Source organism: Corapipo altera, unplaced genomic scaffold, assembly GCF_003945725.1.
Source record: "Corapipo altera isolate COAL_440 unplaced genomic scaffold, ASM394572v1 45, whole genome shotgun sequence".
NCBI classification, from domain to species: domain Eukaryota; kingdom Metazoa; phylum Chordata; class Aves; order Passeriformes; family Pipridae; genus Corapipo; species Corapipo altera.
This window is the reverse complement of record NW_020884877.1, coordinates 119,988-147,800: the sequence shown is the minus strand read 5'-3', so window position 1 is coordinate 147,800 and position 27,813 is coordinate 119,988. Positions and strand designations below refer to the sequence as shown.

At 43.1% G+C, this 27,813-nt stretch overlaps 1 long non-coding RNA gene across 1 annotated transcript; it reads right to left on the bottom strand.

Moving 5' to 3' along the window:
- Window positions 1–27,110, bottom strand: LOC113944313. Its single transcript, XR_003526639.1, has 4 exons — window positions 26,810–27,110; window positions 9,409–9,509; window positions 5,593–5,817; window positions 1–1,886 (listed from the first exon to the last, which is right to left on the bottom strand). It is a non-coding gene; the product is annotated as an uncharacterized LOC113944313 (long non-coding RNA).
- Window positions 27,111–27,813: the final 703 nt, after the last annotated feature.

Here is a 27,813-nt window from a genome sequence, read left to right as displayed (position 1 = left end):
AGTAATAAATGCAAGTTTGAACTTGGGTCGTTTGTTTTGCCCTTTCTTGCATCTCACTACTACAAGCATTGCCTTCTTTATCTCTCTTGAAAATTGTGGGAATAAAACTACTGCACCAGTCAGTTTTATCATGTCTTCTAATGAAAATAAAAGAATGAAAAAAACCCCAAACGAACAAAAAACCACCCCCAACAATTATCTGCTGCCTACTTACAGGTTCAAAGAGAAGATGAACGGAACACAAGTTAAGTTTTAAGTTGTGAAATCTCCTTACACATTGCATCTGTAGTGAAACCATAGGAAAAAGCTGCTTTTCAAAATAAATATAATGTATAAGTTACTGAATAGTCAAACTGGACAGAATACAAGAGATGTATTATTTTTGAGATTTAATTTCCTGTTCTAGGGGAAAGTCTTGAATTTTTCCAACAATAGCTACTGAGGATTAAAGACCTTACAAAGAATCTATTACGATGCTTGCATGCTTGCAGAGGGAAGCTCATCAGTGCTCTGATGCACTGATAGCTTGTTTTATTAATGTGGAATTTTGATAAGGCTTTTTAATATGCTCCTCTTGTGTTCAAATGTCTAAATGCTACTGCTTTTCCAAGCCTGAAGCTTAAACCATCAGCTGAAAACAGATTAGCCTAATCAAGTTAACATCACAATATGGGGCAACTTAGTTTGTCTTGGGTTTGGGCTTTGTATTTCTTTCTGCCTTTCTATGAATAAAACACCAATATTACTTCTTAAGAGAGTGGAAACATTACAGATAGAACGAGGCTGTGGCTGGAGGTTAAGCATCAACATACTTGGGCTCTTTCCCATTACCAAACCTCAAACTCAGCCTCACACTCAGCCTTTGCGTGAACAACACATGCAGTTGTCCAGTCTAGTTTTGAGAATGGCCTCAATCCGATTGATAAGCACACCCATCACATCTTAGTCAGGTTGAAATACTTCCCTGATTTGAGGAAGATGGCCCTGAATGCCTGAAGACTTCCTGCTGTTTTGCTGTATTATAAAACTGCTCCTAACCCATGGTCATCATCAGCCCAGGACTTAACAGTTTATCGTTGCTCTAGATGTAGTTACTTAGTCTGAATTACAGGTGTTTTTGCAGGTAAGCGCCTGGTCTAATGAACTGATACATTTTCTGCAACCAGCTTCAGATATGCAGCCTGAGCACCTGAATGTTATCTCCTGAAAGCAGAGCTGAACACCCTTCAGGTTTGGTGAAGACCAGCATCTGTAAACACAGTAGCACAGTCTCTGCTATGCCAGCAGGTGGATAAACTTCAGTTAAAACATTCCTCAAAAATGGTTCACTGGATCTTATTAAATCTATCATCACTATAGGAAAGCAGTAGCTCATGCAACGTGATGTGGCAAATCACCACTCAGCCAAGCACTCACACAACCACTTCTGTTAGTTAGTTGACAGAGACCACTTCTTTTTCAATTACAACTTTGGATTTTATCATTTGAAGAGCCTGTACTCCAACTCAGTTCAAAGAGGAAAGTTAACAGCAGAGCTTGGGGTGCTCATTCCCATGAGGTACCTCAGCCAGTCATCTAAATGAAAAAAAAAAAAACTAGCAAATGAACATCAAAACAGGGATTAATTCTGCCTTGAATCATGGCTTCTGACGAAGGAGCTGCAAGAACAATATAAAGCATGTTATAATCAAGGAGCTGATGGGTGGAGAGAGAAGTATTTCAGATGGCTGTGCCACCCATAAACATCCATTGTCTGAAGCGACTCCTTGTCATCGCCTGGTATTTTGAAGTGTCTGCAGATGCTTGCGCAGGTTGGGGCGTTGCCATGGATACCGTGGTGTCAGTGCTGAGGCTTTTAGCAAATGGGCTGATCTGTTTGTGTACCTCTGGAGTGAAAAGAAAGAAAAATACCATCATTTGTGTGGCTGCTAGCAAAAGGAGCCTCACAGTGAAATGCAATGACTCTACATAATGGTTTTATGAATCTCCTCCTCTTGGAAATGATGAAGTGAGAAAGAGGGGGAAGGTAATGAAGCAAAGGAATGAGGAGAGCTGTCAAGTGCTTAGCAAAACCCCTTCTGCATAGCTCAAGGCAAGGTCCTTGCACGATAACGTCAGCTATATGGTCAAGAAAAAATCAATACAGAGGTTTAATAATTCAGTTTCCTAATGGTCTGGCACCACTTTCTGCAAGAGACAGGCAAAAGAACAACAACAAGGATAAAAGGCAAAAAAGAGTGATCAATAGACAACATAACAGAGCAGAATAATTCGCTGTAAGTGATACCTTGGGACCAAAGAATGGATATGCATTATGAAACTAGTATTTAACCAGTGTACAAGCAGTGCCTTTACCTGGGCACAACTCCACTGCTAAGTGAGAGGCAAAATGGGTTTAGAAGTGACAGGCAAAATGGGTTTAGAAGTGAGCACACAGGAAACAAAGTAAAAAATCTGGGCAGTGTTCCAGGTTATTTTCAAATTTAGGCTCTTTTGTTGGTGTTAGAACAACCCCATATATGTGGCACAAGTCCCCATGAGCTGAATTCCCATACATTAATGCGGTATCTTATTAAGTCCCACTTGATTATCAGTTTTGGGGGATTTGCCCTCTTTTTCTAGAGGCAGCTCTACAAAAATTAGGCACATCACCGAGTGTTTCACCAAGAACTTCTCTTGCTTTTGAGTTTAGGGATCAAAAAGCACTAACACTTTCCCAGGAGAGGTTTGTTCCTCACTGCTTATAGAGATGTTAAAGTTAAATCGCTGTTAACAACAAGAAAAAACAACAATGTGGAGTCACCCTTGATGTGCATTTTCTCAGTAGGGCTGTATATGGACCAGAAATCCAGTGTACAGTATTTTGTAGTGAACTCCTCTCTTCTTAACTGATAGGTTTCATTCATATTGTTTTCCTGTCATAAAACACGGGGAAAAAAAGAGTTGACCCCTTGTATGGTCAGCTGTGGTTCCTCCATGAGCTCCCATCTGTAATGCAAACACCAACAGCAATCTTTGGAGACAAAGAAGATAAAAAGAAGACCAAAACTGCAATCCTTGCCCTTGCCACAGGCCCCCTTGGTCCGGCATCACACCAGAGGTGTAGGCGGGAACTTGGTTGCTATGGACCAACATGAACATTTACTCCAAGGAAGCTCTTGAGCACGATGCCATTCCAGCCTTGCTCTGGGGATGGCCTAGCACCATTCAGCTCTTTGCTCTTATCTTTGTTTCCCATTGCTGACTCACACTGAAGGCAGCTGAACCTCAAGAAAAGCTTTCTCCAGGCTTCCTCTCCACACAAGCCACAGCCATAGCCACCAGAGAGCTGAAGAGTGAGTCCCTACCAGATGCTGCTGGAGGTTTAGAGAAATTTTCTCCTGCATTCAGATGAACTGTTATTAAATTCAAGTGTTGAGCTGAGCACTCACCTCCAGACTATTAATTAATGTTGCTGGAAGCACAGTGCGCTGTCTTTCACACACAGCTGCTGTGGGAACCAAAGACGTGTCCTGGGCAATCCGTGGCATTCATTTGTATGAGGTTGCAGAAATGCAATCCCAGTTTCTGGATATAAAACAAGTCCCTTAGGCAAACTGTCAGGGAAGAGCTGAAAACTGTCACTGCTGCAGAGACAGATCAATCCATCCATAGCAGCTCTGGCCAGTTCTGCTGTTTACATTGGTATTGCATCACTTAACCTGACTCCAGTGACCAGGGCTTAACCCTGACAATCACAGCTTTTCCTCTCAGCAACAAGGAGCTCCTTTCCTATACCACTTCCCTCTTCTGAGGGCCTTCCTTTAGCAATTTCCCCTGAAGGACACACATTCCTTAAAACTGGCCACAGTCTGCAAACAAGCTGGTTCCAGCAAAAGCTGAGCTGGCAACAATCAGAGCTGTGTCAGCTCAAAGGTAACAGCCATGGTCACTAAAACCTCAGATTTCGGGACCTATAATATAACTGCACGTACATTGATGAGTATCCTTTGGGTCTTGTATTTGAAATGCTTCAGTGCTCACTCTGCTGTGGCTTGGGCTCTTATGGAGTCTTGTAGCTAAGCAACAGCTGGGCAGTCCAAATGATGTGGCAAGGGGAAGTTATCCCATAGGAATGTGTGGTGGCAATTCGAGAGGGAAGTAATACTTTGAAATTGGGTAATATTAATCATGCTGGGAAAACCTCTATGGCCTTCAGTGGGGCTTCAGATCAGAGCCAAAAGAATTCAAAATCAGCCACTGGGGTTAGGACAGTGGGTCTACACTATCTGTGACAGAGAAACAAACCTAGAAAAATGATCTGCATGGTTGGGGACTCATGGACTTCCACTTGCTGCAGAAAGAAAAGTGGAAGACCATCAGCAAGGTTAACAAAACAGAAATGAGAAAGGTTTTCTAACATTTGAAATAGGAGAAAAGCCTGATCCAACCATAGCTCGTCCTAGGACTGCCACACCTGACTTGTAGGCTGAAGAAGAATCATGACAAAGAGTTAAAAACATCCCTCTACTAACATAAACATTTAGGAGAAAGCTGCCCCTTCCTGGGGTCATGAGCTGGGGATCAGACTGTAATTCTGTCATTTAGTCCTAGGGGACTTGGCTGGGGAACTTCTACCTTCACCCTTGTCTAAGCCACTCAATAAGCCCCAACTCAGTACAGACAACATCAGCCCCAATGGTGCTTTCTGGTCTGAGCCAGGCCTTGATCCCAGCCTGGTGAAGCTGTATAAAGACCTGCAAGTACTTTTGTGGCCAAGAAGCTCATGGAAATTCACTTTTTTTTCATCTACACAGAGCTCTGACGTAGGAGTATGATGCCATTTGGCAGCTTTCCTGCAGCAAAGTACATGTACCATCAAATATAACTTCAGTACTGAGGTATCTGAACTGCTGCTGCCCAACAGACAAATATGCTTCTCTTCTAACACCAACTTCACTCTGCTCTTGAAATACACTTGCAGGCAGCTATCAGTTAAGGCTCATGCCACAGGAAATGGCTGGCTGGGGAGGCACAGCAGAACAGCTCAATCGTTAAGATGCCAGGGTGGCATCAAAGGCACACCAAAGTCGCCATTGTCCTCCAAAGCTGCTGTGAGGACAAAGACATCAAAGTGTGTCAGGCAGCCTGTGCCCACCTGCTGGGAGCTGTGTCCTTTCTAGGTCAATAATAACCTTTCTATCTCCTTTCCAGATGGGCACATCAGGGTCACACAGACACTCAGTAGGAGATGCAGAACCTGCGTTTCCAACCTGACGCCATAGGATCACATATTTTACCACTTTCTAGAATTCTTTTTTGTTCCTTGCACCTTCTCAGCCATGAATTTCATTCCATCATTCTTGCTGTGGAAATCAGAAAAGCTTCCCATTAGAGGCGCCTAAAGCTCGAGTCTTAAGCCGAAATTTAGGAACTGGCATTATCATCAATGACTGGGCAGCTCTCCCTGCTTTCAGTCAGGATTTACCAGGATCTACCAGGGACATGAGCCTCAGGCTATTCTCTGCCTAGCAGGAGGCATCTTTACAGGAACAGATGCAGTTAATATGCAGAACTCACTGGCAGAGGACTTTGTAAAGGTGAAAAACCTACCTGGGCTCAGAGAAGGTGGAGACAAATTCACGAGCACTGGCACCGGCTGAAGGCAGGGGTCAGACCGCTCACTGCCAGGCATCTCTGAGCAGGGGTTGCCATGAGCAGGACCTCTATAAGCTGTCTCTGTTCTCATGCTCTTTCCTTAAGCATTCTGTACTTTCCATTGTGCTGTATATCTGCTGGTCCAAAAGAGCCACGGTAATTCTTTTGTTAGAAGGAAGACTGTAAAAGAAACTGTGATTTAAACAATGCATCAAGTTTAGCCATATCTCAGAAAGTCTTTTCAACTCATAACCCCCAAGCAGAAATAAAAGGGTATTTCTGCAGGAAATGTTCAAGGCTCTTGGTTCATCACACAAAGCGAACTGACAGCCATAAGGTGTGACATGATCTAATTTTAGAATTATCATTTAAGACTCCAAATTTATTTTATTAAAGAGAGCTATAACTAAATTTTTATGCCATTAGATAATACAATTAAATTTTGGCTTGCTCGCAGGTCTTTGCATTTTGCCCCAGATAAAAAGGACTGTATCTACAAATGGATGTCTTCTGAGATTTTCTCCTGCAGGATGTTTAACACCTACTAACATATGAAATAAATCCTTAAAATCTAAACCAAAAAATTTTGATCTATGGAAGTGAACTGAATAAAGTTGCAGCTCGATATGGAGACCTACTAAATGTAGGAAAAAAATAATCAACTCCTAAACTTTAGAACCACAGGTAAGATCTAGACTGATTTTCTCAGTTCACTGCAAGAACATCTTGTGGAAGCAAAGCACAGTAATACTGAAGATCCATTAGAGGTGGAGGTTTTTACCCAGAATGGTTCAATATTTGTGTCCATATTAACATGTGAACAAACATACAGACTCAACTACAAACACTGGGTTATAAAAATAAACAGTAGCCCAGTACAGCTTGCTATTAATATATAATGGTAATAATAATAAAGGAATAAAATGAAGGCTATTTAATTTACTTCTGTAAGAACCAGGTCACATAGGATGTTTTCAGAGGGAAACATTAACAATTATTACTACTTAGTCACAAAAACCTAAAGACAGAAGCACAGTCTCCCTGTAGTTTGCAAATATTAAAGATAAAATCATCAGCTTTGCCTATATCCTGGAGTGAAAAGAGAGGAAAAAAGGACAAGAAAGGAAAAATAATGGAAATCAGTTAATTAGGCTTTCAGGTTATGCCTGGTCTTCTTTTATGTTTTCCTGTGGATGATGATACTACTTGTAGCCACATTCTCCAGAGTGAAATTTTGGATATGTCCCAGAGAAGAAATGCAAGGCTCAAAGCAGTCACAGGTGTTGTGATCTGATTTTTTTTTCTACAAAAACAAGAAAATAAGGTGTGCGCTGATGTTTATATGGCAGATTCCTTCTAGACAGTACAGCTTCCTTAGTGCTACCACCAGGGCCAAATTAAATGACCAATTTAATGCAAGTGCTTTCTTGACAAGACTTATTGGTCCTTTCTGACCTCTGCATTAAAGACATAAATGTATCCCAACCATTGCTTTGGAGAAGACCAAGCACATAATTAAAACCTGCATGTGGGATAAGAAAAATGCCCAAAATGTAAACTGTCATGGTGCTTGAGCCAATTCCACAGCAGCATGGGCATCTGTGCAGGAAAACAGCTGGAAGTCCTAATCCTCCCATGTGGTTCAGGCTAAGCCATCTCTCAGCTGGCTCAGAGCCCCAAGTCTGCCGGTGAGATTTAAGTTTTTGTACTATGGAAGTGCTTTTGAGCATTTTGTCCTAAAAAAAACCACTAACTTTTCCCATATCTTTCAGGACAGAAAAAAAAGTGCTTTTCATTTCAATAGGTAAGAATGAGTTCCTGTAACTCACATTCAACCTTCAGGGTGGCATGTGCTAGGCAATAGAGGAATGAGTTACTTAAGACAGCTTGCCTTGATTTCTCAAATTGCTACTGAAATCCATGATGATATAAGGTGATTCCAGGCTCAGACAAATTTCAATTTCTCAGTGAAGCTCTACCTTCAATTTCTTTCATTAAATGTATATATATACACATATATATATATATATACACATATATTAAAAAATGAATCCTACTCCAAGAACCTAGTAAAATGGATTAAATAGCTCCCACTGGCTTCCTTGGGCACTGGTTCAAAATATTAATCTAATTATTATTATGGCTCAAATTCAGCATGGTTGTTAAATATATATCTAACTGAAAGCACCTGAACAGTCCCATTATGATGATTTGTGGATTTAAAAATAGAAGTATGTTTAAATGCTCTCTTGAACTCAGGTCTAAATGAAATCAATACATGCCATGGCTCTTACTCATGAAATATTAAGGAAAGATACATAATTTATTGTGCTCTGTGTATGCATGTATACTTAGTACTGATTATTCTGTAATAGACCTATAAATAATTTAAACTATAAAGCGTCCATTTTGGGGGGAGGGGGAAGAAATCTTCATTAAACCCCACACAATACACTTTTTGGTGATGTGGGGATTAATCGTCTTCCTTTACACTGTAGATGCCTGCATAATAATTCTGTTCTCACAGAATAATTCTCTGTGTTCAAAAGCCCTTTTCCAGAGGGGAAAAGAGAAATCACAGCTGCTCGTACAGCCGTGGGAGGAGATCCTGCGAGCCAGTGGCTGGGCAGCACAGAGGGCTGTGCTGACCTCTGCTGACGGACAAGGCTGCAGCGAGCACCTGAGCCAGGGTGCCTGAAGCACTGCCAGAACTCGGGACTACCCCTCACTAGCAAAGCCGAGCTCACTGCATTTAACGGGGCATTCAGTTGGGCAGGAAAACGGGGAGCCCATGGTTCTAAGCCCACCTTATTTATTAACTACCACGGATAACTGTCATTACTACTATTATTACTATTATTTTATAAGCCTTTTTTTTTTCAGTTCTGGTTTTTGTTTACTGATGGCATCACGCTATCTGTGGCCTTTCAGTAATACATAAATGACTCACAGATAGCAGCATTCAAGGGCACGTTTCACTATATTTATGCAAGGAAGTGCATTTCTACTTTGCCGTGCACATCAGGGAGTATGTAATCAACCTGCTTGAACTCAGCATGTGTTTAAAAGCATTGCTTGGCTGGGAGATGTGTGTGGCACATTTAGCACCACTGTCACGTGGATGGTTTTTAAAAGCTTTGCTGCCTTTTTTCACAATGTGACTTTTCCCTACCCATTCCTGGGACGGGTGTTGCCTCCAATGGAGCAGGCTGGCCACAGCAATTCAGACACCTCTGTGCTCTGCAGAGGCAGAGCAGGCAGCTCTGCTCGGGACTTCCCATGTCCCAGCCCCAGTGAAGTGGGAGATGGGGTGAGAAATGGGAGGAAAAACATCTTGGCTTTTTGCAGCAGAGCAATGCAGTGACAAACTGATCCCTTTGAGGCAGGCTCCCCACCTCTGGAGCCAAGTCAGGCAGCTCACACATCCTCTCACATGTCCCCAGACACTCTATCAGAGGGAATTGGCTCTAAAGATGACACAAGGGACCATGTCCATTCAGTGCTGCCAGGTTTGCCAGTGGGGATGCTGCAACACAACATGGAAACCCTGCTGCTTTCTCCATCTCATTCCAGGTTTCATTTGCTGCAGGGAATTGAGTGAGATAACACAACCACCACCAGGTAACAGCAGGGAATACTCACTGCTTCCCAGACTGTGTGTACGCATAAGCCAGCTCTGGATAAGCAAGTATCAATGCCCTTTTCTTCACCTGGCCTTCTGCAATTACTGAAATAATCAAAATAAACTTCTTGAGGCCGGGCTTAACTTACCAGCTTTGTCACAGGCAAAGCTTACAGCATGGAAGTCTCCAGCAGGAGAACATGTGCAGGACACAGTTCTTCCAGCTGAGTTGAGCCCAGTGTCCATCTCACTGCAGAAGAGCAGAAAATGTCCTCAGTGATGTTAGGGATCTTACCAAGCTCTAAGCACCCACGTGGGATTTAAGCTGTACCTTCACCCTTGAGCAGCTCCTGTGACCCACCTTTTACCTTTCTTGTGGTGAATGTGGTGTCTAGCCCAGTTTGCTTTATCTGTTTTCTTTATGCCTTTAAGTGTGAGGGCAACAAAACAAGATAAAAATCTTAATTGTGCCCTAGTTTTGAGTTCAAGCTAATAAAACTGCAACTTCATATGACTTCTGGCAGATCACGGTGAAGTAGGCAAAAATCACTTGAAGAATTTGAATGAAAACCACAAAAAATTTTTATGTTGCAGTGGATTTGATCGAAACATTCCAGTGGTAGCACCATGGAATTTCAAATAAATATTTGAAACTGGTAGTTGTGTTCACCAAACTATTCCCACCAGAGAGTTAATGCTTCACCATGACTTCTCCATGACAATCATTTACTAAGCATGCAACTATGAACACCTGGTAGAGAACAAGCCTCCCAGGGAGCTGCTTAGAAAACCCCTCTGGAAAGTCATTGGGAATGAGTCCATGCCACCTGAAAGTCAGGAGGCACATACCCACAAGGCAAGAGCTGCGCTGTGAGCTGGGCTGTGCTCCTGCGTGAGGCCATGTCACCCACATGCTCAGAGCCCAGCAGTCAACTGGATAAAAACCTGGAAAACTAGGAACCAACCTGAGGTTGCTCTGTATGCAGATGGATGCGCTATTACCGAACACCCTGAAAAATCAGAGCTGTGAAACCTCTGCCTTTTCAATTTTTCCCCTAAAGAAGTTATTTTTAAGCACTGCCAGGAGTTATATTAGTTCTCTAAAACTTGTCCTGTGCAGCTGCAGAGGCTTAGAGACAGGTGGCGCTATCTGAACGTGAATTTGGCTTTTAAATAGCTACATGAAATATTTAACATGACATTTCCTTACATACGAAGTGCATCTGAGCAGCGTCAGTATTTTAATTGCTTCTTACACATCATAAATAATATATTAGAAATAAAAATCAGGAAGACAATTTATAAGGATGTTGCAAGACAGAAAAGCGGATATTCTCTGTGATTCAGCTCTCTGGGAAAAACTCCCTTGGAGTTGCAAGTGTCCCCCCATTAGCCAAAAGCTGCTGGATGAGAGCAAGAGGAGGCGGTTGCAGGTAAGTCAGTTGGAAGTCAGTTAATTTCCAGTTTCCTGGGTCCCAAAACACCACCTGCAGAGTCTGGTTTCTAATAGCAAAGCTGCTTTAGTAAATGTAGTAAATATTTAAACAGCACTGGCAAGTGCAGTAACAGCAAAGGTAAATTTCCATTTGACCCAAGCACTGCTCTGGTCCTGGCTGGGGGTGGTCAGCTGGCAAGGCAGCCTTTGGAGGAGAAGACATCCTCAAAGCATGGGGGAAAAGGGTAGAATCACATGAATACAGTGAAATGCATTGAGTGAAAAGGGCATCCAAAGCACATCTGTGAGCACACTGGGGCAGTGGAGCTTGCAGAGACCCACAAAAATGCAAAATTTATAGAGTAACAGTAACAAAAAGCACATTTTCTTTGAACAAGGATCATCCTCTTCACTCCTACTTGAGAGTGTCCAAGGTCAGACTGGATGGGGCTTTGAGCAACCTGATCTGGTGGAAGGTGACCCTGCCCATGCCAGGGGTTGGAATGAGATGATACTTAAGGTCCCTTCCAACCTACACCTACACTCATAAACCAGATATTAAAAGAGCAGATGTGGTCATGTGACGGTACCTCGTTTTTTTTCATGTTCGTGCTAGTAACATCAGTGATTGCCTTCAAACTGCTGGACCAATTTGACATTTAGGACTCCTCCAGAAAGTGCGTTGTGGTATTGTCTAAGTGGGGAGAATGCCCTCCAAGGAGAAAAGGGAAACAAGGGAGCACGAGGGCTGAGAGAAGAACATCAAGAAATAAGCCACGAGATTTTGTAAAATGTGATTCTTCATACTGTGAGCATGAGATGTTTGTTTCATCCTCCACATGCGTGGATTAAATCAATACAAACATCTTTTGTCAACGGGTGATTTAGAGAAACTGTAACACCCTTTAAGGCTAAGAAACCCAGAGGAGACAAAGTAGCAGTGTCAGAAGCTGTTCACAAGCAACCACCTCTCTTGCTCCAACTTTTGAAGCAAACCCTCTGATCATCCCCAACTCCTGCACTTTTATTCCCATGGCAGAGCAGCCTCAAAGCACAAAGACTGGGCTGCTCTGGGATCGAACTAAACTGGTGGTAAACATGCATCCCCACCTCCTCACAGCATTCAACAGTGAAGTAAAGGAGCTCCTAGAGAGTTTTGCTTGCAGAACTGAACTGGGAACCATCTTTATGACATTAATTGCATTATTAAATATGCTAGATCTGAGCCACATTTAATAACACACTTGTTCCAAGCAGAGGCAGGTAATCTCCTGCGATCAACCCTCAAAATATTTGTACTCTAGCTGTGAAGTTTATATGGGCTAAACAGTAATTAGAAAGTTTAATAAGCACCCAGTAAAGTTTCCTGAGCTGTTCTGCATTTCCTCACTGAGGTCAAATAAAATCTGTTGTCCTGTCTTCTAAAAGGAGCTTGACATTTCCAAAAACTCAGTAAGCTGTCAGGAAGACTACAGTGGGCAGAAATGCTTTGGGGAGGAAAAAACCACTTTTCAAAGCTTACTTTTTTTTAGTACTGAGGAGGCTTTGAGAAGCATTAAGGAGTTTTGAGAAGTCTTTTTACAAAAGACACCTTTAAAGGCATGGCAAAAAAGAAATCCTGTAGGAGATGGAGCTTGCAGCTGTGCATCCCTCGTGGGATGATCCTCACATTGGGGTGATGCAGAGCTCTGAGCTGCATCTTCCTCACATTCTGTTCCTGACATCCTTCACAGCGCAGGAATTAAAGCAAGGGAGTCACATCAAGAAGAGATGTACATCCACCCTTTGGAGTCCTGTTGAACTTTACCAAAAAACAACCAAATGAACTCCACCAAACCCCAACAAATAAATATTTCAACATTTCAATGAAAACAGAGCAAGTACCTGCTATTTCAAGTTAAGGAAACAATCTTACACTAGAACAAACAAGAAAATTAGCATTTGTACACACAGACTTATGTATCTGTTGGCTGTAGATAAGCTGTAGTGGGGCTGGAAGTTTCCCTAAACCATCTTTCTAAGGGCAACAGGGAAGCATAAGCTTGCAGAGGAAAGCAGGGACATTTCCTGAGTTGTGAGAATGACATTAGGAAAAAGGATCCATCGCACACCACCAAGGCAGGGGGAGGAGGGGGCATTCTTGGAAAGGGACAAAATAGCTGTAAAGCTGTAGTGCTCTGAATTTTATAGTAGGCAAGAACTGAAGGTCTGTTTTCCCACGTTTAGGAGATCCATAAACAAGGAAGACTGGAGCATTAGCACAGTGCAGACAGAGTACTTGAGAGAGAATTGGGATTATGTAATTACAGGAAATACTCACATTGAAAGCTACAACAAACTTATTACTCACGTATTTTAACATAATCGTACCTAGATCTCTTCATTTAGATCCATCACTTTAAATTGTAGATGTAGCTACAGGTAAACAAGTAAATAAAATTTCACCCTAACATCAGATTTTTAGAAGTAAATATTTCAAGCAAAATTCTGAACAACCTGTGCTCAGTATACTTCTTTTTTTGTGTGTATATCTATTTTATGCTTTGAGGGTGAAGCTGTTCCAGCATCTCAATGCAGAATTCATCTGGAAAATGCTGGAGTGAAGTCATGTACTGGTTTTTCTCATCGTCTTTAGCTCCTGTTATTTGCCTGCATCATTTCATCTTAAGTTACAAGTATTAATGATCCCATTGTATCTTCTATCTCCACTTAAATAGCCAAAATTCCAAACAATGGTTGCATTAGAAAAAAAGCGCCACTGGATAAATAAGGAAAGCTGTAGATCTTCAGCAACTGCTCAGTGTCAAGCTCCTCCTGCTGGGTGTCATTCCTCAGTACTGAGGGAAAAGTCCAAAAAAGCTCCATTGGCTGCTGCTGCCCTTGAGCCATCACACTGTTGTCTCGGGCTGTATTTTAGGATAAAGCAGGAAGAGGAACACACGTGTTGCTTTTACAACTCTCCTGTGTAAAATGAGAAGATGCAAAAACCAGCTCGAGAGTTAGAGACACATCCTCATAGAGGTACAGTCAATGCTCTGACTTTATTCCAAAAATACACACATTATCAAGGGTCCTACAGGGTTCACACGCTCTCTTCTAACTTTCTATTGGTTACATTTACTTTCACACACTATATCAATAACTTTATTGGCTCTACTAGCCAAGGCACATTTCCAGGCCCCCCATCTTCTGGTTTCTCACACTCTGGATAACAACCTCCTTCCTTGTTTTCCTCTATGCAGCTTTCTGATATCCGCTGCTCAAGGACACAGATCTGCTGCTGGAGAACACAGGTCCCTGCCGTCCAGCACGCAGGCCGGATTGTGCAAGCAGGCCTGAAGCAGTATATGTCCTGCATCATCTAAGATTCTTTCAACACTGGTGCTTTGAAGGAAATCACTGACATCAAATCATAGTGATGGACCCCGTCACCCCACTGCTTTAGATAAACCCAGTTTTGTGTTTGCTGTAGGTTTTGGGTGAGGGGAGACTCAAGGTTTTAATGCAGTGTCAGAAGCTCAAGAAAAGCTCTTTTGTATGTGACTCTTAGCCTAGGAGAAATTATTTCTTTCAGCTTCACTTGTAATACAAAGATATTGACAAATATATTGTACATTCATTCACTGTTTCAGATCCAGTTAAACTGCAGAATTTAGGTGAGATATAGACTTTGGCAGGCCTCAGAAGATAATAATAACATATACAACAGATGTAAGGAAAACATTTTCATCACAACACTGGATCAGAGTACAGAATGTCCATCCTTGGAGATGTATAAAACTGCAGCAGACAAGCTCCTGAGGAGTCTGATCTAACCAGATTTAGATGACTTTCAGAAGTCCCTTCAAACCCAAATTATTCTAAATTTCTATTCACTTTAGACATTGGTAGAAATTCCCAAAAACCATAACAGAAAGTTGTAGTCTGTCCAGCCAGTGATCCACAGGCTGCAGACCACCAGCACCCGCAGCTTCAGAGCAGCTGTTGCAGCCACATTGCCAGAGCTGTTCCACTTCTGATGGAAGTGTTACACAACAAAGAAGGGCCCTCTTCTTCCAGAAAGTAACTCACAGAATCCCTGTTGTCCTGGTTAGCCAGAAGTTTGTTTCCAGTCAGGTTTCTGTACTGCAGTTCTGCATCTGGTAAGGCTGCAGCAGCTCATGGAGCTATTAAGGTCCTGAGAATGAGGAAAGGCCAAAATCATGGAATCACAGTATGCTTTGGGTTGGAAGGGACCTTAAAGATCATCTCTTCCCAACCCCCCTGCCATGGGCAGGGACACTAGACCAGGTTGCTCAGAGCCCCATCCAACCTGGCCTTGGACACCTCCAAATACAGGCTGTAAACTGCATGTACCTGGGTTTTGAAGCATTCTAAGACACCACCTACACAATCCAAGCCTTTCCTGTATTTTCTTTTAAAAACAATGGAGATAGAGGCATCCTATATTTAGGTGTAGAGGAATGAAGAAAAGAGGGACGGATGGTTATGAGAAACAGATAGTTACTTAGACATTGCTTAATTCCTCTTATATTTCCTCCAACAAGTTTTTGCAATCTTAAGGGTTTCGCTACAAAATTAAATGACCCATACATAGAATACATAGAATTTCAGTAAGCATGACAAAAAGAACCGAAGGAGGAAAAAAACTGTCCAGGTGCTATTAGCAAGCACCGGTTTGCTTTACCCTCCCTCTACAGCACTGCCTAGAGCAAAGCAGATGTAGAGTCTTTGCTGCAGCATGATAGATATCCAACACATCTATAAATCTTGGTTTCTTGCAGGCTTCACTTCCTTAGAGGATGAACTAAGTGCTAGCATTTATTCCTTTACATACCCCATTTCCTGCAAGTAAACAAGCCAAAATCACCCTAGATCTTCTCATGCCCCTAGCAGGATAGTTCCTGCATCTCTGTTTGGACATCATCACCTAAACACTCTTACTAAACTAAGTAACAGGATAATTAAGCATAAAAGAGGTCAGAACTGCCATTTGAGATACCTCCCCAAGCCTACCTGGTAGAGCAGTTTGTAAAAGAAAACGTGCTTTGTGTCTGCGAATTTCTGAAGTCATCCTATTTTGATTCTCAAGAGTGGGGTTTCTGTACTGTTTACAAGCTGCCAGTGGTAACATATCTGCATTATTTTTGAAAGAATGAAGGGAATGAAGAAGGAGAAGCTTTTTGGGTTTGGAACTTCCCAATTCATGGAACTGCTTAAAAATCCTTGGCTTCCAGTCAACTCCTGCTCTTGTGGTCAAACCAAAAAAGTGAATTCAAGGTGTTAACTCATTTCTTACACAAATGTAATGACAACAATAATAGAAATTTAAAAATGAACCTCAAGTTAAAAAAAGACGCTTAACTACATTTTTGTAGTGTTGGTCTTAAACACTAGTCAGTGCTACTGGACTCATAATTCCAGTAAGAAAGAATATTTTGTGGTTTGCTCTGTCCCCAGCAGTAATCTGTCAGAAAGGTTACAATGCTAGAGCTTGGTAGGAAACATTTCTGTTAGCCAATAAATTTCTTCAAGACTACAAAAATTCCCCCTCAATGCTGGGACAAACCCCTGTTGCAAACTTTTATTCCCATGACAAACAACAAGGCAGGGAAAATCCTCTCTGGAGCACTGCTCCTGTAGCAGGGCCGATGGGGTGAAGAGCATTCAACTTCGGTCTTTCTTCTCCCTTCCCTACCTCTTTCAAGCCCTGCACGTCGTGAGACAGAACTCTGCAGGCCTGATGAAATATTCCCATCTGGATGACTCAAGCAGGATGATCTGGCCGTACTCCCACCGAGTTAGTCAAATAATACGGCTCTGACATCTTCTCTCGAGAATGAATCACACGTGGAGGAACAGGCAGCCATTCAGATGTGGAAAAGGAAACACAAAGCTAGGCATTCTCCTTGAAAATCAGAGGAAAAGAGAAATTTGCCTCCTAACTAAGCCTTTAATTTGTAGCGTAACCCACAGTCTTTCCCTTGTATCTAAAGGGCAGAACTTTTAATGAGGTCACTTGGGAATGCATAGTTAGCATATTTTTAATCTCTATGCCTAAAAGATTTGTTTTCTTAACAAGTGCTCTCTCATCAACCTGATGTGCTACAGCCACAAAGACCAGCTTATTTTCAAAGTACTTTGAGTCAGGGAGAGCCTCCGTACAAGTTACATCCAGGCCCTAGTCATCTTTCAAAATATAATTAAAAGAAGTGAGATAAACAGCATCTCATAAGCCTTTGAAAAATGTGATATACTTCTGTTTTATATGTTTATTTCTCCTCTGAAGAGAATACAACACAGAATGAATAGTTTAAATGCATTCTTCCAATATATTACTTAATTTGTTTAAAAAGTTGAATTTCTTTTATGTATCCTGTTGAAAAAATTTCGAGTAGGCAGAATCCATGAATGTTTCTGGTAGTTGTGAAGGGAGAAACCTGTATCCTTTCTGTACATCTAAGAGTCAGAATATTCTCAGTATGGCCAACTTCATTTAAAACCAACCAAACCAACCAAACAAAAACCCACAAAAAAACCCCCACAGAACACAAATGGGGTACGGCATTAAAAAAACTTGTGCTGGGAACAACGTATTGGAAAACTCAACCCCAATATTCCAAGAATATCAAGAATGTCAAGAAGTGACAATTGTAATCAAGAAGACAAAGGAAGAATGTATCTTAACAGAAAGGGGTTTTACTTGGCTCATATGAAACTTACCTTGTAGCTCATGATCCCTAGCACAGACATTTGGCATCCTGAGAAAAGCAAATAAAGTGGCTCTGGATAAAATTGGAAACCTTGTATTGTCCCCTCTCTTTCACTAAAAAATGAATGTTATTGATGCTTTGCATTAAGCAGATAAAACAAAATTCTCGGCTCTAGGCACCACGGCTCACCTGAGAAATATCTAAGGCATTCTTAACTTCTTCACCTTATCCTTTCCTACTCTGCTCTGAATTTTAAAGAGCCTACAGACTAAAGATTTTTTTTTTTTTGCCTTTATAGGCATAAACGTTAACTTAAAGGTTTTCAATTTTACCAAAGATAGTCATTATCATCAGTTTTTGCTTGGCTCCTTACCCACTTTACCTTATCCAACAATATATTTTATCACAGTCCTGTCAATGTATTTCTCCTACCACTAGGATGTACCACTTCAAAATTTAACAGACAGTAATTATAAACCAATCTGTGATTCTAATAAGAGCTCCTGGTGTTTATTTAGTTCCTTTAGACCCTCAACTGAAGCTCACCTGAGTAATGTGAGCTTTAAAGGACCTTGACTGCATCCTCTGGAATGTGGTGGTGGTACCAATTGCAGTGGTACAATGACAACCATTTTAGAGAATTTAATGCCCATTAGTTCCCAAAATAAATCCTCACAGTAATTTACCAATTTCCGTGCTACCTATCCCTATTGATTCACTTCCACTCAAGTTTTCTCTGGAGGGAGAAAAGAATTTTTTACTCTTTAATAGAAGCTATGGCCCAAGACCAAATTTTTTCATAATGATTTCAAATTGCCTTGATTTTTTTGAAGTTCAAGTTTATAATGATCTGAGCTGCTGCTAAACACACAACTGGTAAAGATAGTCTTCCTTGGACCACTTGGCATTAATTTCCTGTACCAGTTTCACTGCACAGCCAATCTCAACTTTGCCCCCTATGGTGCACCTTACAAAACATCCAGTTTTCATCAGTTCATGCTAAATTAACATCCTTCTTTCCACTCTGCAGCTTAAGAGTCATCATTCCTCTCACAATAAGACTTACAACACAAACGAGCTACTAACAGCAAACTCCTATGTGAAAACCTCCCGCACAACTCTTTAGCATCCACACATTCCTATCAGAAAACCTGACATTATTCCCAAGATTCCCACTCAAAAAACATCTGGAAACAAAGATCCACTGTCCCAACAGCAGCTAAAACACCCCGATGATCAGTGCAGAGCTAAAACCAGGAGTGCATTATGATTTTGTTGGCATATGTTAATGCAGAGCTGGGTTTGAAAGTTGCTAAGGGTACACTTCAACATTTCACATGACATTTGCTGAAAAATCGGTATTTGCACCCAGAGTAGGGCAGATAGAGAGGCAGAACTTTTGCTTGCATTACCAACCTGCAGACCCCTACCCCAAGCAGAGTTTGGCCCTGAAAGGCATGAGTACCGTTATTCAAGTGCAAATACAACATATCTGATTCAGAACTTCACAGCCACTGTCACAAAAGTAAGCAGAACCCTCAAATGAGAGCAAAGCCTTCAATTCACCCTGGCTCTGGCTCTGGTGCTCACACACAGACCCTTTAACACTGAACACAGCTCTCACCACAGAAGATGAGAATTGCAGAAGTAGATTGGGGGGGGGGAAATAGAACACCCCTCCCCCCCAAAAAAACAAACAAAAAAGCCCACCCCACACCACGAGACATTACACAGCTGTAGCCAAACCTGCTCCTTTTTATGAGACTAGAACTGGCATTTATTTCTGCGTAACTTTCAAGAGTTACATTAGCAAGCTTGCTTTACGATTCCTCTAGCAGAGGATTCTCATTCCTACAGCTCTTTACCCCTGGTTAAAGCAGATGACCCAAACACATCATCAAAAGGCAAACAAACAGAAACTAATCAGTGTATTCCATCCCAAGGTAAGACAATACCTTTCATGTTGTTGCAGCAGGTAAAGCCCAGCCATGCCATACCATTGCATTTTACCAAACTCCTCGAATTACTCCTTATCTTTCCTGACTACTGGGAGGGTAAGTAATGGGGCACAGCTGGTGGCATTTGATGTTACACTGCTCCCAGCAGCTGCAGCCCTGCCTTCACTTCGGGCACAGCTTTAATTAGCCATGATACTTTGGGGGTAATTACAGCTAGGAGTTGGTTTATTCTTTTTAAGAAATATTGACAGGTATATTCTTAGTGTGAAAAGGTTGTGAATATTAGAGCTAACGTGTTAAAAAAGAGTAGACAGGTAACCTAAAGAAAGCCCGTGTTTCAGGAAGATTGAAAATTTTAATATCTATATTTGTGAGGAGTTTTACAGCCCAGGAGTTGATGTAAGGAGTTTGCAGGTTACTGATGAGGCAGCTCAACTCTTGCTGCTCATCATCCTACGATGCTACACAGGGAAATATCCTCAGTGAGGTCACCAGGGCTCATCCATTTGTCCGATAACAGTGCAGGCAGTGTGACATTGTGGGCCACAAAAATGGACTTCCAGAATGTAAATCCAGAGTTAAGAGTTTTCCATATCCCTCTGTGTTACAGGCTTGCAAGGTGGGGAAAGGCACAGCACCAGCCGCCTAAACTCACACACAAAACATGGCTTTTTATAATATGTTGTAATTATTGGGACCGTCTGAAAATATTGAAAAATAGGCTCTGTTATCATTGCAGAGGCATGGAAACCACCTCCCACCCTGAATAATCATCACCATTACCAACAATTTGCTATTTAACTGAGAATTTGAAGTATGGTCAAGATATTACAACCAAACCCCTTCCTTTGGGGCAGAGCTGACTGTGACTGCCTTCTCTAAGGACATATCCTTCTGTGACCACATATATCGGTGTACAGGAGAACCTCCCACCTTGTTATTGCTCCAGCTTTTGTGGAGAGAGCAGGAAACATCTCTGCCTACACTGAAGGTACCAAGCCCCGTGTGGGGCACAGACAAGTGAAACTCTTTAGAATGAATTACCTGTGTTTTATGGGCAGGTGTAAGGAGTTACAGGTTAACAGCACAGTGTTGGCACAAGCTAGCACACCTCATAAAATCCAAATTATAATCAAAAAGTAATGTAAATATTTTAGCAAACTGGTGTATATGTACTTTTAATACATTCAAGCTGAAAAAGCAAACTTTTTCCTTTATAACATACGGTGTTAGTAAATTGCACTGAACACTGAGGAATAACCCTAAACTGACACCTGGGAAGCCACTGTCTGAAACACCTTTCAGTCTGTCTGCGAAAACACGGGGTAATAATGGCAACCAGAAAGTAACCTTCACCGAGGAAAAGTATCCAATTTACTGGCATTTCAATAGAACTCTCTCGTTTCCCAGTTATGGCTCAGAGGAAGGGGTTTGGTTGTAATACCTTGACCATACTTTAAATTCTGCTCTGCCCTGCCCAAATTTAGCCTCCAGCCTTCCACCCCTTTCCAGACTCCCATGGCTTTTCACCCTCCCACCCTTATTCAAACTCTCACCCCATTTCAGCCTCTGCTATTTTCTGGCCTCTACTTCCCCTCCAGCCTCCCACCATTTTTAGGGCTTCATATTTTGCTTTCCAGTCTCCCATCCTTTTTAAAACTTCCTCCTCTTTTTTACCTCTCCCTTCCCCTTCCCTCCAGACTTCCACCCTTTTCCACCCTCTCATTCCAATTTAGCCTCCTACCACTTTTCAGCCTCCGCCTTTTTCTGTGGCCTCTACCCTCTTTTCAGCCTCCCATCCCTTTTGGACCTTTACTTTTTTCTGGCCTCTACTTGATCTCCAGCCTCCCCTGCCTTTTCAGCTTCCCACCTCTTTTCACCCACCTCTGCAACCCCCCCTTCCTTTTCACCTTCCACATTTTTTGTCTCTATTTTTGGTGGAAGTTTTTTGTCTCCCCCATAATTGTGGCCTTCTGACCTTTTCAGCCTCTGCATTTCTTTTTCCCTGCCACCCTTTCTTGACCCTCTACTGTTTTGCAGCCTCTATTTTTTTTCTCTACTCATTTTTATTTCTCATTGACCTTTTCTTTTGGTTTTGCACTCCTTTTCAGCCTCTGTTGTTTTTCTCTCCTTCTTACTCTCCGGTTTTTCTTTCCTTATTTGATACTGCACTTCCTTTCTAGCCTCCATTTCTTTATCAGCCTTCCTTGTTTATTCCATTTCCACTCTTTTTTGCCCTCTACCTTTTTCAGCTCCTTTTTGGCTCTCTATCCCTTTTGGGCCTCACCTTTATATTAAGACTCCACTGTATTTAATGGTCTCCACTTATTCCTCAGACTCCTGCTGCTTTTCAGCCTCCCATCCTTCAGTGACCTTCACTCTCCGTCAGACTCCAGCTCACAAAAAGATTTCATTGGCATCCCACGGCACTTTAGCCTCCTGTTATAGGTTAGAAATTCAGGAGAATTTTTCTTCCCCTGCTCCACTCTAAGGAAAAACGGAGGGGGGGGGGGGGAAGGGAGGTCATTAGCTTTACAAAAGATGTACCCAGTCAAGTTACATTCCTCGGTAATGGCCCATCAGAGACTGGGGGGTGGCTGGCTCCGATAGGAGAGGAGAGAGGCAGACTGCGGGGTTGGCGCTAGGAGGGAGACGGAGGTCTGCGTGCAGGCATTTGGGGAGAGGGACTGGGGGATCGGGTTTTTGGCTTCTCATCCTGGTCAGCTCGGACTGCTGGCTTCGACTTGCCTGGCTGTCCCGCTCCCCGGATCTCCTGTGTTTCATCGGAGAATCGCGTGCCCGCGGGAGAGAAGGGAGGAGTTTTGAGACGGCGTCACCTGGGACAGCGGTGAGTCCCGTGGCAGTGGACTGCTAACCTTCCCTTTTTTCCCTCCCACTGAGGGAAGGGTCCCCCATTTCTTTCTTGGCTTCTCCCGCAGTCCGGGACCGCCCCCACGGACCCCTCTCCCCACGTGTTGACCGCCTGAGCCCAACAGCGCCCCCTGCAGGACACGACGGAGAACTGCAGGCCCTGCACTTTCAGCGATCCAACAGCGCCCCCTGCAGGACACGATTAGGACTGCGCTAAAGGACAGAGAAGTATTTCATTCAGACCTCTTTCTTTTTTTTCTAGGACTACTGTCTAGTTTTTTTGTGTTACCTTTTTTGCCAACATACATATATCTTTTAATAAAGGGTTGTTATTTCTTTTGTTTTTTTCCACACTTCTTCAATTAAAGCCCCTTAATTTTGAATTTACAATTGCTGAGAGAGAGGAGTTTGGTCTACCTTATAACTCATCCTCTTTAGCAAACATCCCAGTCTCTTCAGACTGAGACACCTCCCCACTCAGTTTCAGCCTCCACTGTTTTCTGGCCTCTATCTGCCCTCCAGCCTTCCACATCTCTTCAGCCTCCCATCCTCTTTTCTGGCCTCCCCTTCCAGATGCCCACCCCTTTTCAGCCTCTCAAAAGAAGAAATGTGCTAAAACAGTGGACTGAGATGCAGCTGGCAAGCGCTAACATATCTTTTCTTTTTCATTTTCCTGCTTTTCCTCAAGTAGTGTGTTAAGAACGTCCTGTGCTGTGTTTTGTGCTCAAGAAGAACCTGTCCACGTTGGGCAACGAGTTACCCATACTTCAATGTCAGCCAAAGAGCTCCTCAAACCGTAAGATTTAAGGCTGCCCAATACTTCTCTTAATAACACAGAGCTCTCCATTGCCAATCCATAAGTCCTGAGATGAAATATTTAGGAACTGAATAGTTGCACCGCTTGAAGTATTAAATATCAGCCATTTGGGGACTGCAGTTGTTTTGTTCTGCTCTGGTTTCAGACACGAGTTGTTTGCAGGGGCAAAGCTAGGGAAGAATACTTTGTCCACCCACATAGGCAAGGAGAAGCCAGACCTTTCAGCATCTCCAGCACTTTCATTTCTTGGCACTCTGGGATGGTGGGAGAAATTTGATGTTAAATCAGGAGGGCTGCCACAGGGTCAGCAATGTACCAAGAACTCTTGTGCATTTCAGTTTAAATTCTACAAAGATTGGGCAAATTTCCCTGTAACTGATAATCCACAGACCCTCTTGAAAGGGGATGTGAGGCAATGGGAGGAAGCAGACGCCCTGCCAGTGGCAGGAGACTTGGCTCCAGCTGCAGGAACAATGAGCGGAAGAAAGGGAGATAAGCAGCCAGGAAACAGGGCACAGAGGAGCAGAAAGCCACAAGAAAGCAGAAAGGGAGAGCTGCAAGGAGAAAAGCAAGACCAGCATCCAGTGTCAAACAGGAGGGAAGCTCATAGCAGAAAGGAGGCCTTCAGGAAATTTCAGATGGTATGTCAGAGTGAGGGCACTGGGGTAAAGGCTCCATGAGGCCAGGGCAGAAGGAAAACACCACCAGCAGCAGGGAGCAGAGGGACTATGAGCCTCTCTGTGAAGTTCCTGGGGCAATGGAGACTGGAGCATTTGTCATTTTGACAAACCTCCTAGAGGGAAACACTGGAACGACTGGGATTATGAATGTAAGACCTGGTGAACAATGTCCACTTTTGGATATTCAGTCTGAGACCAAAAAAAAAAAAAAAGGTGGTGTAGATTTGCCTATCTCAGCAATGCAAAGAGAGGGCCAGAAGGAGCCACACAACCTGGAACGGAAACAGGTCCATATGGAGGACAAAGATATTCAATTTTCCCAATGGACCATATAGGATAAAGTGATCAAAATCTCTTCAGGTGTCCTATTTCAAACCCTAGATAACCACACACAAATCTTTATTATGGGAAGGTCAGATTTACTGTGTTAAACACTCAACATTTAGGAAGCCATGCTATTAGAGCTGTTGGTGACACGTGCATTCAGCCCCACTATTCACCTGTGACAGTCAGATGCTGTTATCCAGTAACAGTTATACAGTAACACATGACTTCATCTGTGCTTTTCACAATTCCCCACCTGGCACAGGTGCACAGGGCAGAGCCACAAGTAGTTTCTTTTCGCTGCTTTCATCCTGACATCCTTTTTCTATCCCTCCTCTGTCTCCCTTCGTCATCCCTCATTAAAGCCTCTGAGCCCTGCAGTGTGTGAGGGGCCCAGAGCACCCACCGGCCAGCGGGGGATTATTTCCGAGCCAATAATCTCTCCTGCATGACAAATCTTAGCTGGGCTTCATGTAGGCATTTAGAGCACTGTGAAGGCAGTGGTGACATGGTTTGCCACACCCAACCTGGGATGGCAGCAGCGGGCTCAGTCGTTTCTGATATAGGGTCTTTCCCCTGGGTTTCCCTGCATAACCAAGGCTTGTTTGTAGTGAATTCCTGAGAGAGCAATTCATCCTGAGGATTTCCTACATCTGCCCTATTTTGTAACCAAAGAAAAGCTGCCCACCAAAACAGCTGCTGCTTCTAAGGTGGCTTCAGGTAATTCTGTATCTGTACACGTTTCTCCTGAAAAATTGAGGGTGTACTGCATCATGTGAGGCAGCTCCAGGTTTGGAACATGGGCTGATGCTCTCCAGAGGTCAGGAAGTGTGGGAAGAGCCAGGCACTAATTAACCCAGTGCTCAGGGGTGTAGGCTGCAATCTCCAGGGTGACAGGTCAGAGGGACGGGCAAATACATCTTGCCCCAGAACCCTACTGGGAACAAAACTTCTTTTTTTCCCCTTCTTCCCCCAAAATACAGAGAACAAGAACAGTTTGACAAAGAGGGTCAAGCCCAAGAACTTTTGCTGCTCATCTCGGTGTTAGTGGTGCTGTCAGTGACACTGCAGATGATGGAATCGCAGACAACATTTTGGGCACACTGTGTTTTGGTGTCACCCTCCCTAATGCCATGGTGTGGGACCAGTCAGGAATGCATCTTATGCATAGGGCTCTGCTGTTTCTCCTCAGGAAATGGCTCATCTGCATCAAGAGAGCAATCAGCACCTGAGCCTGCTCCAGTGCTCCAACACCACTGATCAAAGTGAATAAGTATCAAATATCCTGTACCATGTTATGGAGGGAATGAAAATCCCTTTCCATGGATGACAGAAGGACTTATTAAGCTCTCTCCTGAAGGACAGGGAGTTGCTGGACTGTCTGACAGATGAAGCAAAGGACAATTTTTTTTTCATTTTAAGTCCAGTGTGCCAGGGAGTGGGGATGCAAGTCAGGGGTCCCAATTCCAAATGTTCTGTAAACTATCGGGACTACACTATGAGCAGACACAACCAGCTGGTATAGGATTGGGGTTATTTCATGTGAGGGAATACAAGCAATAGCAGCCAGTAAATCTCTCCTGCACAGCTGGATTTAAGCCTTGCCAACTGCATTACTTCCCTAGCACATAATGTTCATTTGTTCATTCATTCTTACTATCCCATTGACTTTACTGCCTAATTTATAGTACACGAACCCTTCAAGGTATGGATTTTGGAATAGCAGCAGAGTGCAGCAGAAGCAGACAAGGGCACTGCCACTCCCCCAAAGCTGGGGACCCTCACAGCACTTCCCAGCAGCACTGGATTTGCCCATACTAGACATAGTTCATCCCATCTTTGATATTAAGCTTGACTGATACTTCTCTCAGATTTGATACATTACAAAAAAGGCAAACCCTGATTCCAGCTGAGTCGTTTTATATAGTGTGTTTGATATCTTACTCTGTTTTTAAAATGCTGACACCTCACCCACCACCGCCACACCCCCTGAGGATCTCGATTTTGCATTTTCCTCCAAACAAAGGCTTTCTGAAAGCAGGAGCCCCTCCAGTTGCCTACTGCTACTGGCACTGACCCCCGCCCTGGAACCCTGATCAACCAAACTGTGCTCTTCTCATTGGCATCAATGTGAAAGTTGTTCTCACCCTATAGATCCTGATAATTACTGGTTTCAACAGAAGGAAGCATACACACAAATGATAATTCTGAGGCTGAAATCAAGCTCTGTAATTTTCATGCCCTTGCTAACATGTCTGGAGATTTATTAAAGCCATGAGTCAACCCCTGTCAGAAACCAGAGACATTGCTTGTGAATAAGCAACTTGGGTGTTTATTCCTCCTGTCTCCTCATCTGCCAAGCTGCACCAGGGAAGGGTGCCTTCTGATAAGCAACATGTCAGGCTAATTATCCACAGAGATTTTAAGCTGCATATTTTCTCTCTGGACTAATCTAACCCAGCTATGGGAAAGGCATGGTTTTAATCAATCCTTCTATCCATCCCATGACACTAGGATACATGTGCATACATAGGTATGTGCATCACCCAGTAAATAACCACGGTGTACACCATTAACAAGCTGCCTGTCACATGCTGTTCTGTTTGCCTTTCTTTTCCAGGCTTTTAGTGCTGCCTCCAAACAAACTAGTTCTGAAACTAAACAAGTCCAAAGCCCAATAATTAAATAGGGTTGTCAATGGGTTTCACAGGACTTGCTGCTTTAGTGATGATGCTCACCTTGCTGTACTTACTGTGACCACCACAGGCAGAGATCTGTATGCTGGCAGGGTAGCTGGAAAACATGGCAGGGTAGCATGAATGGGAAGTACCAAGCTCCAGTGTCCAAAATACACCACAGCAGTGTCTTCAAATGGGAACAGCTTTGTTGTTTAAATCATTCTTACTCTTCTAATTCAGCTTCCTCTCTGAAAGTCCTTGTGCAGGTCTAAGGCAGCCTGTGCAGTGAGTGCCTTCCACACAGCAGGCAATGGCAGCGGGGCCCTCTGTATCCCGGGTGTATCCCCTCAGGAGGGCTGAGGGGCTGTGGTCACAGCTCTGAGGACGTGGGCAAGAGCTTTTCCCGCTCCCTAAGTGGGTGGGAGAGCCAGGAGCAGGACAGAGACAAGCTGGGACCGGCTCCAAAGTGCTGAGGTAAAACAAGGTAAAATGGCTGCCCTGAGGGCAAAGGGAGCAGAACCAGTGCCGGGCCCACAGCTCAGCCAGGCGAGCAGCCTGAGTGCACGTCCCCTGCAGCAAACTGTCAAACTTCAGTTTTAAAATCCATTGGTTTGGGTTTTTTTGCCCCTCACACTGTACTTTTCCCATTGCTGAACCCATATGATGGTTCCTGGGGGCTCTTGCATCAGACCAACCTCATGGCCGACACATTTCCCTTTGCAGTACGAATGATTTTGGACAACGCAGACTTTAGGAATGTACTTGACTTTGTGTCTATGTAAATTAATAGAAGTAGAGGAACAAAAAACATTACAAATGGAGACAACATCACATTCCAAGAGGATATGTTTGAGAATACTGTGCTGAGGGCTGCACACTCATGCAGAACATGCTATATAGTGCATTTGTGAAGGTTTAATCTAGGGTCACATGAAAAATACACAAAAAAGAGGGCAGAAAAGGATTTCCCAGGAAAAAGCAAGAAAGTAATATACAATTACGTTAAACTTATAGGATCATAATTTAAATAACATCATTTAAAACACCAAGAGTAGTCTAGCTTGTCACAAAGCCCTCA